The following is a 14,729-nucleotide window of genomic DNA, read 5'->3' on the forward strand; positions in this document are numbered from 1 at the left end:
GAATCTGTTTTCAACATGGTCCACTCACATGGTGTTGACATAAGGTGTCGGTTTCCTATTGGCCACTGGCAGGTGGCTTCAGTTCCTTGCCACATGACTGGCAGTTCCTCTCCATTGAGCTGTTCTCAAAACACATTTAAAACTTTGTTTCATGCTCAAAATCATTAAAAATATTGAATAAACTTACCTTCAGGCTGTGAGTATAAGGTGTCTATGTAACATAAATGAATTCTGTGTTTATACTGGAGTCCTAGCCCCAAGATCTCTCATTATATATATGCAAATATTTCAGAATCGGAAAAGATCCCCAATCTGACACATTTCTGGTCCCAAGCATTTTGGATGATATTTAATCTATATAAGCCTTCAATCATCTGGCCCTTCTTTGAGTCTTCTATTTTGAAGGATTCTTGTGGCTATGGCTTTTCTCCTGTTAATCTGTGTTATGTCAGTTTAATTTGTAGCCCAGGCAAGGAAGCTAGAAGGGCAGAGAGAAGCCATTTTTCGCTCACTTTCAATGTGGAGGACTTGGTCACACAGCTGAGCTCAGGACAGTCATATAGGGCAGCTCTCTTGACTGGATTGAGAAGAACACAGCCAGACTCCTGGTTGGCTTCCAGGAGCATTGGCTTCTTCGATGTCACAATAAGGCAAATGTTAGACTTTGTCAAAAGTTAGAAGGCAGGTCTGATTCATTTTGCTGACCTTGGAGGCAATCTGGTTTCTATTGGATTTGGGTCTGACTGTGGAAAATTCTTTTTTCTTTTTTTTTTTTTTAAGATGGGGTTTCACCATGATGGCCAGGCTGGTCTTGAACTCCTGATCTCAGGTGATCCACCCACCTCGGCCTCCCAAAGTGCTAGGATTACAGGAGTGAGCCACCACGCCTGGCCTGGAAAATTCTTAATACTTGTAGTAGCATCTGCGATTGAAGAACTTTTTTTTGGTCACAGCAGCTACGAAACAGCCACCTCCCACCCCACCCCCACCCTGGAGTTTGGGAAGGGCCTTTTATGATAACAGCCCAGATACCTTGTGTTGGTTGTCACAGCACCCTCAGATCCTATCTCTGCCTCCTGGACAGATCTCCTACTAGTACCTAATGTTGAAGCAACCTATTGGCTCCTAGCACTCTCTCTCATTATTTTTTTCCTTGAGACAGGGTCTCACTCTATCACCCAGGCTGGAGTGCAGTGGCGCAATCATGGCTCACTGCAACCTCCGCCTCCAGGCTCAAGGAATCCTCCCACCTCAGCCTCAGCCTCCTGAGTAGCTGGGACTACAGGTGTGGGCCACTACGTCTTGCTAAGTTTTGTATTTTTTGTAGAGATAGGGTTTCACAATGTTGCCTAGGCTGGTCTCAAACTCCTGGGATCAAGTTATCTGCCCTCCTTGGCCTTCCAAAGTGCTGGGCTTACAAGTGTGAACCACTGTTCCCAGCAAGCTCCTAGCACTCTCAATACGTATAGAAAAGTCTTTAGGAAAAAAATAGAAAAGGAAACAATTTTATCGTTTTTGTTCAAGATAGCACATACTTATAGAAATTTAATATAGAAAAATGTAACAAAGAAAGTTAAAAGCCGGGTGCAATGGCTCACGCCTGTAATCCCAACACTTTGGGAGGCCAAGGTTCGGTGGATCGCCTGAGGTCAGGAGTTCAAGACCAGCCTGGCCAACAGGGTGAAGCCCCGTCTCTAAAAAAATTAAAAAATAAAAATGGTTTTTAGATCCCACAAATAAGTGAGAACATGTGATGTTTGTCTTTCTGTGCCTGGCTTATTTCACTTCACATAATGATCTCTAGTTCCATCCACGTTGTTGCAAATGACCGAATCTCATTCTTTTTATGGCTGAATACTACTCCATTGTGTATATATACCATACTTTCTTTATCCAGTCATCTGTTGATGGACACTGAAGTTGCTTAGCTATTGTAAACAGTGCTGCAACAAACATGGGAGTGCAGGTATCCTATGATTTCCTTTCTTTGGGGTGTATACCTAGCAGTGGGATTGATGGATCACAGAGTAGCTCAAATTTTTAGTTTTTTGAGAAACCTCCAAGCTGTTCTCCATCGTGGTTGTACTAATTTACATTCCCACCAACAGTGTACAGGGGTTCCCTTTTCTTCACATCCTGGCCAGCATTTGTTATTGCCTGTCTTTCGGCTATAAGCCATTTTAACTGGGGTGATGATATCTCATTGTAATTTCGATTTGCATTTCTCTAATGACCAGTGATGTTGAGCACCTTTTCCTATGCCTGTTTGCCATTTGTATGTCTTCTTTTGAGAAATGTTTGTTCAAATCTTTTGCCCATTTTCGATTAGATTATTATTTTTTTTTCTTATGCAGTTGTTTGAGCTACTTATATTTTCTGGTGATTAATCCCTTGTCTGATGGGTAGTTTGCCAATATATTCTCCCATTCTGTGGGTGGTCCCTTCACTTCGTTGATTGTTTTCTTTGCTGCGCAGAAACTTCTCAACTTGATGTGATCCCATTTGTCCGTTTTTGCTTAGGTTGCCTGTGCTTGTGAGGTACTGCTCAGGAAGTCTTTGCCTAGACCAATGTCCTGGAGATGTTCCCCAATGTTTTCTTGTAGTAGTTTCATAGTTTGACGTCTTGGGTTTAAGTCTTTAATCCATTTTGATTGGATTTTTGTATATGATGAGAGACATGGGTCTAGTTTCTTTCTTCTGCATATGAATATCCAGTTTTCCCAGCACCATTTATTGAAGAGACTGTCTTTTCCCCAGTGTATGTTCTTAGCACCTTTGTCAAAAATGAGTTCACTGTAGATGTGTGGATTTGTTTTTCTCATCTCATTTTGTTCCCTACCCACACTCCTCACTGTTGTTTAGTTTTGGCTATATATATATATATATATATATATATATATATATATACACATACACACATATACATGTTTTTTTTTTTGGTTTTTTTTGAGATGGAGTTTTTGCTCTGTTGGCCAGGCTGGAGTGCAGTGGCACAATCTTGGCTCACTGCAACCTCCACCTCCTGGGTTCAAGGGATTCTCCTGCCTCAGTCTCCCAAGTAGCTGGGATTACAGGTGTCTGCCACCACACCTGGCTATTTTTTTTTTATTTTTAGTAGAGATGTGTTTTCACCATGTTGGCCAGGCTGGTCTTGAACTCCTGACCTCAGGTGATCCACCCGCCTCAGTCTACCAAAGTGCCGGGATTACAGGTGTGAGCCACTGTGCCTGGCTTGGCCCTATATTTAATGGAACAGAGCTCAGCACCCCTATGTTACCCAATGGTATGGATTAAATTGTATATCCCACTCCCACAATAGAGAAAAAGGTATGTTGAAGTCTTTATCCTCAGTACCTCAGAATAGAAATTTATTTTGGAAACAGGGTTTTTACAGAGGTGATCAGATTAAAATGAGGTTAGTCAGGTGGGCCCTAATATAATACGACTAGAAATTTAGACACAGGCATGCATGGAGGAAAGACTCTGAGAAGAGGCATGGGGAGGACACTGTGTGAAGAGTGCAGTTATGCTGCTGTAAGCCGAGGCACGTCTGGGGCTGCAGAACCTGGAAGAGGCAAGAAAGGGTCCTCCTTTGTGATCCTCGGAGGGAGCATGTCCCTGCTAACATCTTGATTTCATGCTTCTAGCTTCTAGAACTGCAAGACAATGACTCACTGTTGTTCTAAGTCATCCAGTTTGTGGTCCTTTGTTATAGCAGCCTTAGGAAACCAATACGCCCAGGTCCTGTATTGTAGAATCCATTTTGACTCATCCCTGGGTTGGATAGATTTAATTCATAAGTTGTTTTTCAAGAAAGTTTCCTGGGTTCTTTATTCCCTGAGGTTTAGCATGTCTGTTTATTGCCTTTATACTTGAAGGATAATTTGGTGTGTAGAAAATCCTTGTGTCAATCATAAATGACAAAGGAGATGGTGCCACTGACCCCACAGAAATAAAAATAACCATCAGAGACTAGTACGAAGACCGCTATGCACACTAACTAGAAAATCTGGAAGAGATGGATACATTCCTGGGCACATACACTTTCCCAAGACTGAACCAGGAAGAAACTGATTCTCTGAACAGACCAATAATGAGCTCCAAAATGCAATCAGTAATAAATAGCCTACCAACCAAAAAAAGCCCAGGATCAGACAGATTCACAGCCAAATTCTACCAGATGTACAAAGAGCTGGTACCATTCCTACTAAAACTATTCCAAAAAACTGAGAAGGGACTCCTCCTCCACTCATTCTATGAGGCCAGCATTATCCTGATACCAACACCTGTCAGAGATACAACAACAAAAGAAAACTTCAGGCCAATATCCTTGATGAATATTGATGCAAAGATCCTCAATAAAACACTTGCAAACCGAATCCAGCAGCACATCAAAAAGCTAATCTGCCATGATCAAGCAGAAATAAAGCCTACTTGATCATGAATACCCCTACTTGCATATCCCTGGGTTACAAGGTTAGTTCAACATATGCAAGTCAATAAATGTGACTCATCACATAAACAGGACTAAAGACAAAAATCACACAATAATCTCAATAGATGTGCAGAAAAGTCTTTCAATAAAATTCAACATTGCTTCATGTTAAAAACTCCCAATAAACTAGGTAATGAAGGAACATACCTCGAAATAATAAGAGTCATCTATGACAGACCCACAGCCAACATCATACTGAATGGGCAAAAACTGGAAACATTCCCCTTGAAAACCAGCACAAGACAAGGATGCCCTCTCTCCCCATTCCTATTCAACATAGTATTGGAAGTCCTGGTCTGGGCAATCAGGCAAGAAAAATAAATAAAGGGCATCTAAATAGGAAGAGAGGAAGTCAAACTACCCTGTTTGCAGATGACATGATTCTGTATCTAGAAACCCCGTAATTTCAGCCCCAAAACTCCTTCAGCTGATAAATAACTTCAGCAAAGTTTTAGGATACCAGATTGATGTACAAAAATTACCAGCATTGCTATACACCAACAACAGCCAAACTGAGAGCCAAATCAGGAATGAAATCCCATTCACAATGGCCACAAAAATAGTAAAATACCTAAAAATACAGCTAACCAGAAAGGTGAAAGATCTCAACAATGAGAGCTACAAAACACTGCTCAAAGAAATCAGAGATGACACAAACAAATGGAAAAACATTCCGGTGCTCATAGATAGGAAGAATCAACATATGCAAGTCAATAAATACTGCCCAAAACCATTTACAGATTCAATGCTATTTCTATCTAACTACCAATGACTCACAAAACTAGAAAAAAAACTGTTTTAAAATTCATATGGAACCAAAAAAGAGCCCAAATAGCCAAGGCAATCCTAAGCAAAAAGAACAAAGCTGGAGGTATCACATTACCTAACTTCAAACTATACTACAGGGCTACAGTAACAAGAAAAACATGGTACTGCATGTTCTCACTTATAAGTGGGAGCTAAATGATGAGAACAACAGACACTGGGGTCTACTTGAGGGTGGAGGGTGGAGGAGGGAGAGGATCAGAAAAAATAACTATTGGGTACTAGGCTTAGTACCTGGGTGACAAAATAATCTGTACAACAAACACCCATGATAGGAGTTTGCCTATATGACAAACCTGCATACGTACCCCTGAACCTAAAATAAAAAGTTTTTTAAAAAGAGAAAATTCTTGTGTCATGTTTTCTTTCCTTCCAAACTTTAAAAATGTTGGTCCTCTGTCTTTTGGCATTGTGAAAAAGCCTGAGGAAATCTGGTCAGGTTTTTCCGTCTGTAAATGTTTTTCTACATGGTTAACCACATGAGATGGTTTTTGTCTTTGGTGTTTCATTACTTCAGTAGGATATATCTTGATGTTGAGCAGTCTGTGTCAGTTTTTCTTGGAGTATCTATGCCCTTTTGATCAGCAGATTGAAATCATCCTTATTTCAAGAAAGTCCTGTTATTTTTTGAAATAATTTATACTTAATTGCTTTTATTCTCTTTTTTCAGAAGTGTTTATTATCCTTCTGAAATGCTGGAGATCTCTTTTATTGGTCTCCCATGAGAATAGTAATTTTCTCTAGAATCATTAACAAGTCTTGAAATTTTGTCGCTGTTGTTTTGGGTTTTTTGTTTGTTTGTTTGTTTTGTTTTTTTGAGACAGGGTCTTGCTCTGCCACCCAGGCTGGAGTGCAGTTGGGTTGACTACCAAGTAGCTGGGACTACAGGCGTGTGCCACCATTCCCAGCTATTCATTTTGTGTTGTGTGATTTCCTGGTTTCTGACAACCATGTATTAAACTAGAGTCCATTTAAAACTTTTTTTTTCTGTTGCTTCTAATGTAGCTTCCATCTCTATCATCTATTCTTCAATTTTTTTTTTTCTTTTTGAGACGGAGTCTCCCTTTGTCACCAGGCTGAAGTGCAATGACCCAATCTCGGCTCACTGCAACCTCCGCCTCCTGAGTTCAAGCAATTCTCCTGCCTCAGCCTCCCAAGTAGCTGGGACTACAGGTGTAGGCCACCATGCCCAGCTCATTTTTGTATTTTTAGTAGAGACAGGGTTTCACCATGTTGCCAGGATGGTCTTGATCTCTTGACCTTGTGATCTGCCCGCCTCGGCCTCCCAAAGTGCTGGGATTGCAGGCGTGAGCCACCTCGCCTGGCCCTATTCTTCAATTTTTATCCAGAATTTACTAGCTTGCTTTTTATTTTCTGTCATTTTAGAATCTCTTTTTGAATTTTTTTATTTTTTGAGACGGAGTTTTGCTCTTGTTGCACAGGCTGGAGTGCAATGGCATGATCTTGGCTCACTGCAACATCTGCCTCCTGGGGTCAAGTGATTCTCCTGCCTCAGGCTCCTGAGTAGCTGGGATTACAGACATGTGCCACCACACCTGGCTAATTTTGTATTTTTAGTAGAGACAGGGTTTCACCATGCTTGTCAAGCTGGTCTTGAACTCCTGACTTCAGGTGATCCACCCACCTTGGCCTCCCAAGTGCTGGAATTACAGGCGTGAGCCACTGTACCTGCCCCCTCTTTGAATTCTTGTCTTTTCTTTTCAGCCTTTTTCTAGAAATAATGTTGTCTGAAATTTCTTTGAGAAAATGGAGAATTTATCTGAACATCTTTTCTGTTTCCTTGGGTAATTACTCTTGCGGTGTTTTTATTTTATTTTATTTATTTATTTTTGAGACGGAGTCTTGCTCTGTTGCCCAGGCTAGAATGCAGTGGTGCCACCTCAGCTCACTGCAATCTCCACCTCCCAGGTTCAAGCGATTTTCGTGCCTTAACCTCCTGAGTAACTGGGATTACAGGCTCCCACCACTATACCCGGCTAATTTTTTGAATTTTTAGTAAAGATGGGGTTTTACCATGTTAGCCAGTCTGGTCTTGAACTGGAGACCTCAGGTGATCCACCCACCTTGGCCTCCCAAAGTGCTGGGATTACAGGCATGAGCCATCATGCCCTGCTGTGGTGTTTTTTTTAATCAGCCTTTTGTGTATATTTCCTTCCTCTGTAATATATATGTGTAAGTCCACTATAGTTCCCTGTTGATTATTGTTTATCTTTGTATGGCATCCACTACTGGCTGAATAACCGTATGAAGAGTGGAGAAGGAGCTAGGAATGTTGGAGAGAATCTAGGATCTTTCAGCTTCAATGGGTTTTGTTATCTCAAATACTCTTTCAGTTATTTCCTTTTTCTTGGGGATCATCTCCCCAGAGCTTTTGGTGTTCGGGAAGTCCATGTGGCCTAGACTTACAGATCCCTGAGTGCAACCTGGTGGTCCCACCTCCACATCCTCCTTCCCCACTCATCCTCCCCGCATGTCTGCCTTTCTGGAGGTAGTTAGCAAGGTAGTTCCTGCAGGCCCACCTCCCCTGCCATTCTGCAGTGCCTGTCAGCTCTGTACAGGACTTCCCCAGTCTCTGGGGATCAGCCCGTGCGTGCTACCATATTGCTGAGATATTAACAGATTCCAAGCGTTATCAGCTAAGCTTCTACCACGGACTTTTGGAGTGATCTGTGTCCTATCCTGGGTCCAAGGAGGCACCTGGCATCTCTTTCCTGTTACAGTTACCATCTTACAGCAACAGCAGGTTTGCTTCATGGGCTCTGGTTTGATGCTGTAGTTATTTCTTTGTCTCACTGAAAATGGAGGCCTCTTCTATTTTTCATTTGTTTTGCCGTGATCAGTAGGCTTCATAATAGGAGAGTGGAGTAAATGTTTTAACAGAAGTCTTCTGTTTTGAAAGGCTAATTGATATTAATCTATTCATAGCCTGGGAATATTTACCTTTACCTTTGTTATATTTTTATGTAAATATACTATAAATTATAAATACGAACATAATCTGTTTGTATGCTTGTTTATATTCTATTTCTTCAGCCTTAGTTTTAAAAGTATACTTGTTCATGAACTGCACTCCTTAGTTTCTGTTTCTTTCTTTTCAAAATAAGGATGTCTTTATAACTTTTTATTTATTTATTTATTTTTTGACACAGGGTCTCACTCTGTAATCCAGGCTGGAGTACAGTGGCGCAATCTTGGCTCACTGCAACCTCTGCCTCCTGGGTTCAAGCAATCCTCCCACCTCAGCCTCCTAAGTAGCTGGGATTACAGGTGCCTCCCACCATACCTGGCTAATTTTTGTATTTTTTGGTAGATACAGGTTTCACTATATTGGCCAGGCTAGTCTTGAACTCCTGACCTGAGGTGATCCACCTGCCTTGGCCCCCTAGAGTGGTGGGATTACAGGCATAAGGCACCACACCTGGCCATAACTTTTTTTATTATAAAAATAATACATGCTCATTATAAAACAGTGAACAACTCTAAAAAGAATCACAGTGAAAGCCATCAGAATGCCACCATCTGTACATAATTGCCATTAAGTTTGTGTGATCATATTTTGAGACATTTTCTATGTGTATATCAATGTGCCAATAATTTGAGAAAATGAAATCACATATGCTTCTTTGTAAAGGTTTTGTTTTTATTATATAAGTACTACATTAACATATGGCATTGGGGAACATTCAAAGGAGGCAGACAAGCTCTCCCTTACTTTCCCTTCATCCTCTATCCCTTCTTTGGGAAAAGCACTTGTCTCAGATTTCCAGGCTTTTTTTTCTATTCATTTACATACATATTTGTAAACACATAGAAACATATACTTTTTTTAAAAAAAATTTTGAGACACAGACTTGCTTTGTCACTCAGGCTGGAATGCAGTGGCGCAATCACAGCTCACTGCTGCTTCGACCTCCCAGGCTTAAGTGATCCTCCCACTTCAGCCTCCTAAGTAACTGGGATCACAGGCACACACCACCATCCTCAGCTAACTTTTAAATTTTTTGTAGAAACAGGGGTATTGGCTGGGCGTGGTGGCTCACACCTATAATCCCAGCATTTTGGGAGGCCGAGGCGGGTGGATCATGAGGTCAAGAGATCGAGACCATCCTGGCCAACATGGTGAAACCCCATCTCTACTAAAAATACAAAAAATTAGCTGGGCATGGTGGTGCGTGCCTGTAATCCCAGCTACTCAGGAGGCTGAGGCAGGAGGATTGCCTGAAACCAGGAGGCGGAGGTTGTGGTGAGCCAAGATCGCACCATTGCACACTCCAGCCTGGGTAACAAGAGTGAAACTTTGTCTCAAAAAAAAAAAAAAAAAAGAAACGAAACAGGGGTATCACTATGTTACCCAGGCTGGTCTTGAACTCCTGGGTTCAAGTGATCCTCCTGCCTAGGCCTCCAAAAGAGCTGGGATTATAGACATGAGCCACTGTGCCTAGCCACATATACAATGTTTTAACAAACATTAGATCACTGAATATGATTGAATTTCTTATTCAGTATATTTTTGGTTACTATTGAGAAAGGGATCTTATTTTTAATTAAAATTTCTAATCAGTTTAAAGGAATTGTGTTGTGTTTTGAGTATACACTATCTTATATTCATCTACTTTGCTCAACTGTTTTATTAATTCATATGAATTATAATCCCTGCCTTAGATTTTTAAAGTTTCCAGTTATGCTTTTAATACTGATATTTCCTGCATATTTTGTCCTAATATTTACTTTTCTAGCACCGTATTTAAGTAACAGGAGTGATGTAGATGTGTGATTCTCAACTTTAAGATGTGAGTGCATCAAACTCACCTGGAGGGCTGGTTTGGGATAAACTTGACCAAAGATGGGCAAGACCTGTACATGAAAACTACAAAACATTGCTGAGAGAGGCCGGGCGCGGTGGCTCAAGCCTGTAATCCCAGCACTTTGGGAGGCCGAGGCGGGTGGATCACGAGGTCAAGAGATCGAGACCATCCTGGTCAACATGGTGAAACCCCGTCTCTACTAATACAAAAAATTAGCTGGGCACGGTGGCGCGTGCCTGTAATCCCAGCTACTCAGGAGGCTGAGGCAGGAGAATTGCCTGAACCCAGGAGGCGGAGGTTGCGGTGAGCCGAGATCGCGCCATTGCACTCCAGCCTGGGTATCAAGAGCGAAACTCCGTCTCAAAAAAAAAAAAAAAAAAAAAACATTGCTGAGAGAAATTAAAGAACTAAGTAAGTGGGAAGATACTATGAACTCGTGGATCAATGACTCAGTATTGTTATGATGTCAGTTATCTCCATATTCATCTGTTGCTTCAGTGCAATCCCAATCAAAATCTCAGAAGGGTCTTTGTAGAAATTGAAAAGCTGATGCTAAAATTTGTAAATTCAAAGAACCTGGAATAACCGAAACAACTTTTGGAAAAAAAGTTGGAGGACTAACACTACCTGATTTCAGACTAAAAATCAAGCTACAGAAATCAAGACAATGTTGTATTGCTGTAAAAATTGACAAACAGATATCACAATGGAACAGAACAGAGTCCAAAAATAGACTCACAGATATATGGTCAATGGATTTTCAACAAAGTTGTCAAGGCAATTCAATGGCCAGCATGGCAAAAACCCTGTCTCAACTAAAAATACAAAAATTAGCCAGGCATGGTGGTGTGCGCCTGTAATCCCAGCTACTCAGGAGGCTGAGGCAGGAGAATTGTTTGAACCTCGGAGGTGGAAATTGCAGTCAGCTGAGATCATGCCATTGCATGGGCGACAAGAGCAAAACTCCGTCTCATAAAAAAAAAAAAAAAATTCTTATTTAGTGATTGATAAAAAGAGAACATTTTAGGAAGAATTCAACATAAGATATTTAAAAAGGAATGAGGAGACAACCCAGAGTAGAGAAGAAAATTATGGCAATAAAAGCAAAAGGAGATAATTTAGAAAATAAAACAAAATTTCAGTGGGCTCAATAAATAAAACCAAAAGCTGAATATCTGAAAAGTAAAACCATAATTCAATAAAATTTAAATTGAGTAAGGAGGTACCAACCAATATATAAAAAAATTTAATAAACTAATTAATTTTTGAGACAGGGTCTCATTCTGTTGCCCAGGCTAGAGTGCAGTGGTGTGATTACAGTTCACTACAGCCTCACCTTCCCTGGGCGCCGGTGATCTTGCCTCCGCCCCCAGAGTAGCTGGGATTACAGGCACCTGCCCTTATGCCCTGCTAATTTTTTTTTTTTTTTTTGTAGAGACAGGGTTTTGCCATGTTGCTCAAGTTGCTCTCAAACTCTTAGGCTCAAGGGATCCACCCTCTTTGGCTTCCTAAAGTGGTGGGATTACAGATGTGAGCCTCCATGCCCAGCCCTAAAAATTTTAAATCCAGAAAATTAAACACAAAAGTATATACTAATAACATTTGAACATAGGAATGAAATAACTTTTTTTTTTAACATTATAAAAGTCCTGACTTAGCCTAACATATTAAATTAATGATTTAGGGAATGGGGGAGAAATCTGGAAAGTTAGTCAGCTCAAGTGTCCAGAGGAAAGAAGCAGGACCCAAGTGACCCAGATGAACTACAGGCCACCTGAATAGGATGGGAACCTGTAATAGAAGTAAACGTGCATTAAGGAAAACAGCGAAGCTTACAGGTTTTTCTTATTTAAGTTTCTGGGCTGAGACGGGACCTCCCAGGATGCCTAAGAATCTTCTTGCAGCCAGCCTAAGAGCAGAGGCATTTACAGGCATTTGTCCCTTCCCTGTGAGAGTAATGGATTGAGGAGATAAGGGTGACCCTCTGAGGTCACTAATGATTCAGGAAATCCTCTTTTCTTTTGTTTGATTTTGATCAAAATGTTTGCTAATTTTCTGAGTTTTGTCCTTGTTTTAAAAAAATTGAGTATACCTCTTAGAATTAATTTACTAAAAATTTTTGGTTTTTTTTTTTGGAGACAGAGTCTTGCTCTGTTGCCCAGGCTGGAGTGCAGTGGCACAGTCTTGGCTCACTGCAACCTCGGTTTCCTAGTTCAAGCAATTCTCCCACTTCAGCCTCCCGAGTAGCTGGGATTACAGGCGTCTGCCACCACGCTCAGCTAAGTTTTTGTCTTTTAGTAGAGATGGGGTTTCACCGTGTTGCCCAGGCTGGTCTCAAACTCCTGACCTCGTGATCCTCTCGCCTCGGCCTCCCAAAGTGCTGGGACTACAGGCATGAGCCACCGTGCCTGGCCAAATTTTTATTTTTCAATAGCAGCAAGGCAGGTAAACAAGTAACAACAAGCAGTAAACAAGCAGAGAAGTTCAAGAGGCGATAAAGAGAAAGGTGTGATCTCACTGAAAATCCCAACATTAGGTAGGATTCCGGTAGGCAGCACACAGCAGAAAACCCTAAATAACCGTAGCTTCAGCATCTAAGGGTTTAGTCTCTCATGTAAAAGACAGGCTCCTGACTTCTTCTGTTGGGCCCAGAACCCATTGTTGGAGCTCAAGCAACACATCTATACTTCTGGAACAGGAAGGAAAAAGGGAAAGGATGAAAAAGCTCACCTTCCAGTCTGGCTGAATCAATTCCCTGTAGACGTTTTCCTGGAAGTTCCACGTTGCTGGTTTTAGCTCAACGGCCGTAGGTCGCATGACCAGTCCTAGTTGCAAGGAAAGCTTGGAAATGTCACCTTTTTGCTGAGTGTATTATTAGCCTAAACAAAATCAGGGTTCTGTTACAAAGGGAGAAGGGGAAACTAGATGGTGGCCAACCAGCAGTCTCTGCCTCATTTCCCAAGGTAGAATCCATGCCTCATCTACCAGGATATTCCTAATTCTAGGGACACACTGGCCCTTTTGTAAATATTTATCAAGGTAGACAGTAGCAATTTAGAAAGCTCAATCTGAATTCATTTTAAGCAGAGCAGGCACAGCTCCTGAATGCTAGATTAGCCTGAGTAGACATACGTAACCAATGACTATTAGCTGAGCTCAAACTTCGTATCGGCCGTGCGCAGTGGATCACGTCTGTAATCCCAGCACTTCAGGAAGCCGAGGTGGGGAGATCACAAGGTCAGGAGTTTGAGACCAGCCTGGCCAATATGGTGAAACCCCATCTCTACTAAAAACACAAAAATTAGCCAGGTATGGTGGTAGGCACCTGTAGTCCCAGCCACTCAGGAGGCTGAGGCAGGAGATTCGCTTGAACCTAGGAGGTAGAGGTTGCAATGAGCCGAGATTGCGCCACTGCACTCCAGCCTGGGTGGCAGAGCAAGACTCTGTCCCAAAAAAACCCAAAAACAAAAGACGTTATATCAAACAGTGGCCTGGGGCAAGTAACAGAACTTTTCCAACCACCCTATGAGGGAGGTGTCACCATGTTCCCCTTACATCTCTGGATAGGTAAGGCTTGGAGTGTGGATAGACTTTCCCAGAGTCATACAGTGAGCAAGTGGTGGAGCTGGGACTAGACTCTAGATTTTTCTGCTTCTGTATTGTTAATATCTCTACTATATTTTCCTACTTGCCTTTCCCTACTTTATTTTATTTCATGCTTGGTTGTCTTAGCTCATGCTACTATAACAAAATACCACAGACTGAGTAGCTTCAACAACAGCCATGTATTCCTCACAGTTCTGGAGGCTGGGAAGTCCAAGATCAGTGTGCTGGCAGATTCAGTGTTTGGTGGGAACCCACCTCCTGGCTTGTAGACAGACCCTTGCTACGGGTTCACTTGATGTGCTCATGGAGAGATCTTTCTCCCTCTCTCTCTTTCCCCAATCCCATTGTGAGAGTCCCACCCTCAACACCTAATTACCTTCCCAAGGCCCTACCTCCAAATACCATCATATTGGAGTTGGGGCCTAGGGCTTCAACTTAGAAGTGGGGGAGACACGACCATTTAGCCCGTAACACTGGTGTATTGATTTGTGTGGGTCAGATGCTGCTTCTTAATATCTCATCTAATATCTACTCTCTTCAATTACCTTACCAAAATAATTCTGATTTTATTCAGGATGGCAACGCACCCAGGCAAAAAATGCTCACCTCACTTAGAATATTAAGTGGCTGTGAAACCTAGCTGAGGCCCAAAGATATTTAAAAGAGAGGCTGTTGGGTTGCGTTTCCAGAAAAGCTGTTGTTTTCCTAATTAAGAGACTTACTCAGCTGGCACATGACTTCTTCTTTCAGCCTTTCTCTTCTTCCTGTGAGGAAATGCAGAGTCAATGGTTGGAGGCCAGCAGCCGTCTGGTGGTTATATTTGGGTTTCCATTATTATGCAGTTGAATTCAAGCCTAACTCAGGGTAGGATATTAAAATTTCTAATTATAGTTGTTTTTCTAAAATGAAATTTCTTGTGTTTATACCAGTTTTTGCTTTATGTGTCTTGTGGCATATATATTCAAATTTTTAAAATA

The sequence above is a fragment of the Aotus nancymaae genome, unplaced genomic scaffold (genome assembly GCF_030222135.1).
Source record: "Aotus nancymaae isolate 86718 unplaced genomic scaffold, 86718_ANA_hifiasm-v0.15.2.pri h1tg000057l, whole genome shotgun sequence".
NCBI classification, from domain to species: domain Eukaryota; kingdom Metazoa; phylum Chordata; class Mammalia; order Primates; family Aotidae; genus Aotus; species Aotus nancymaae.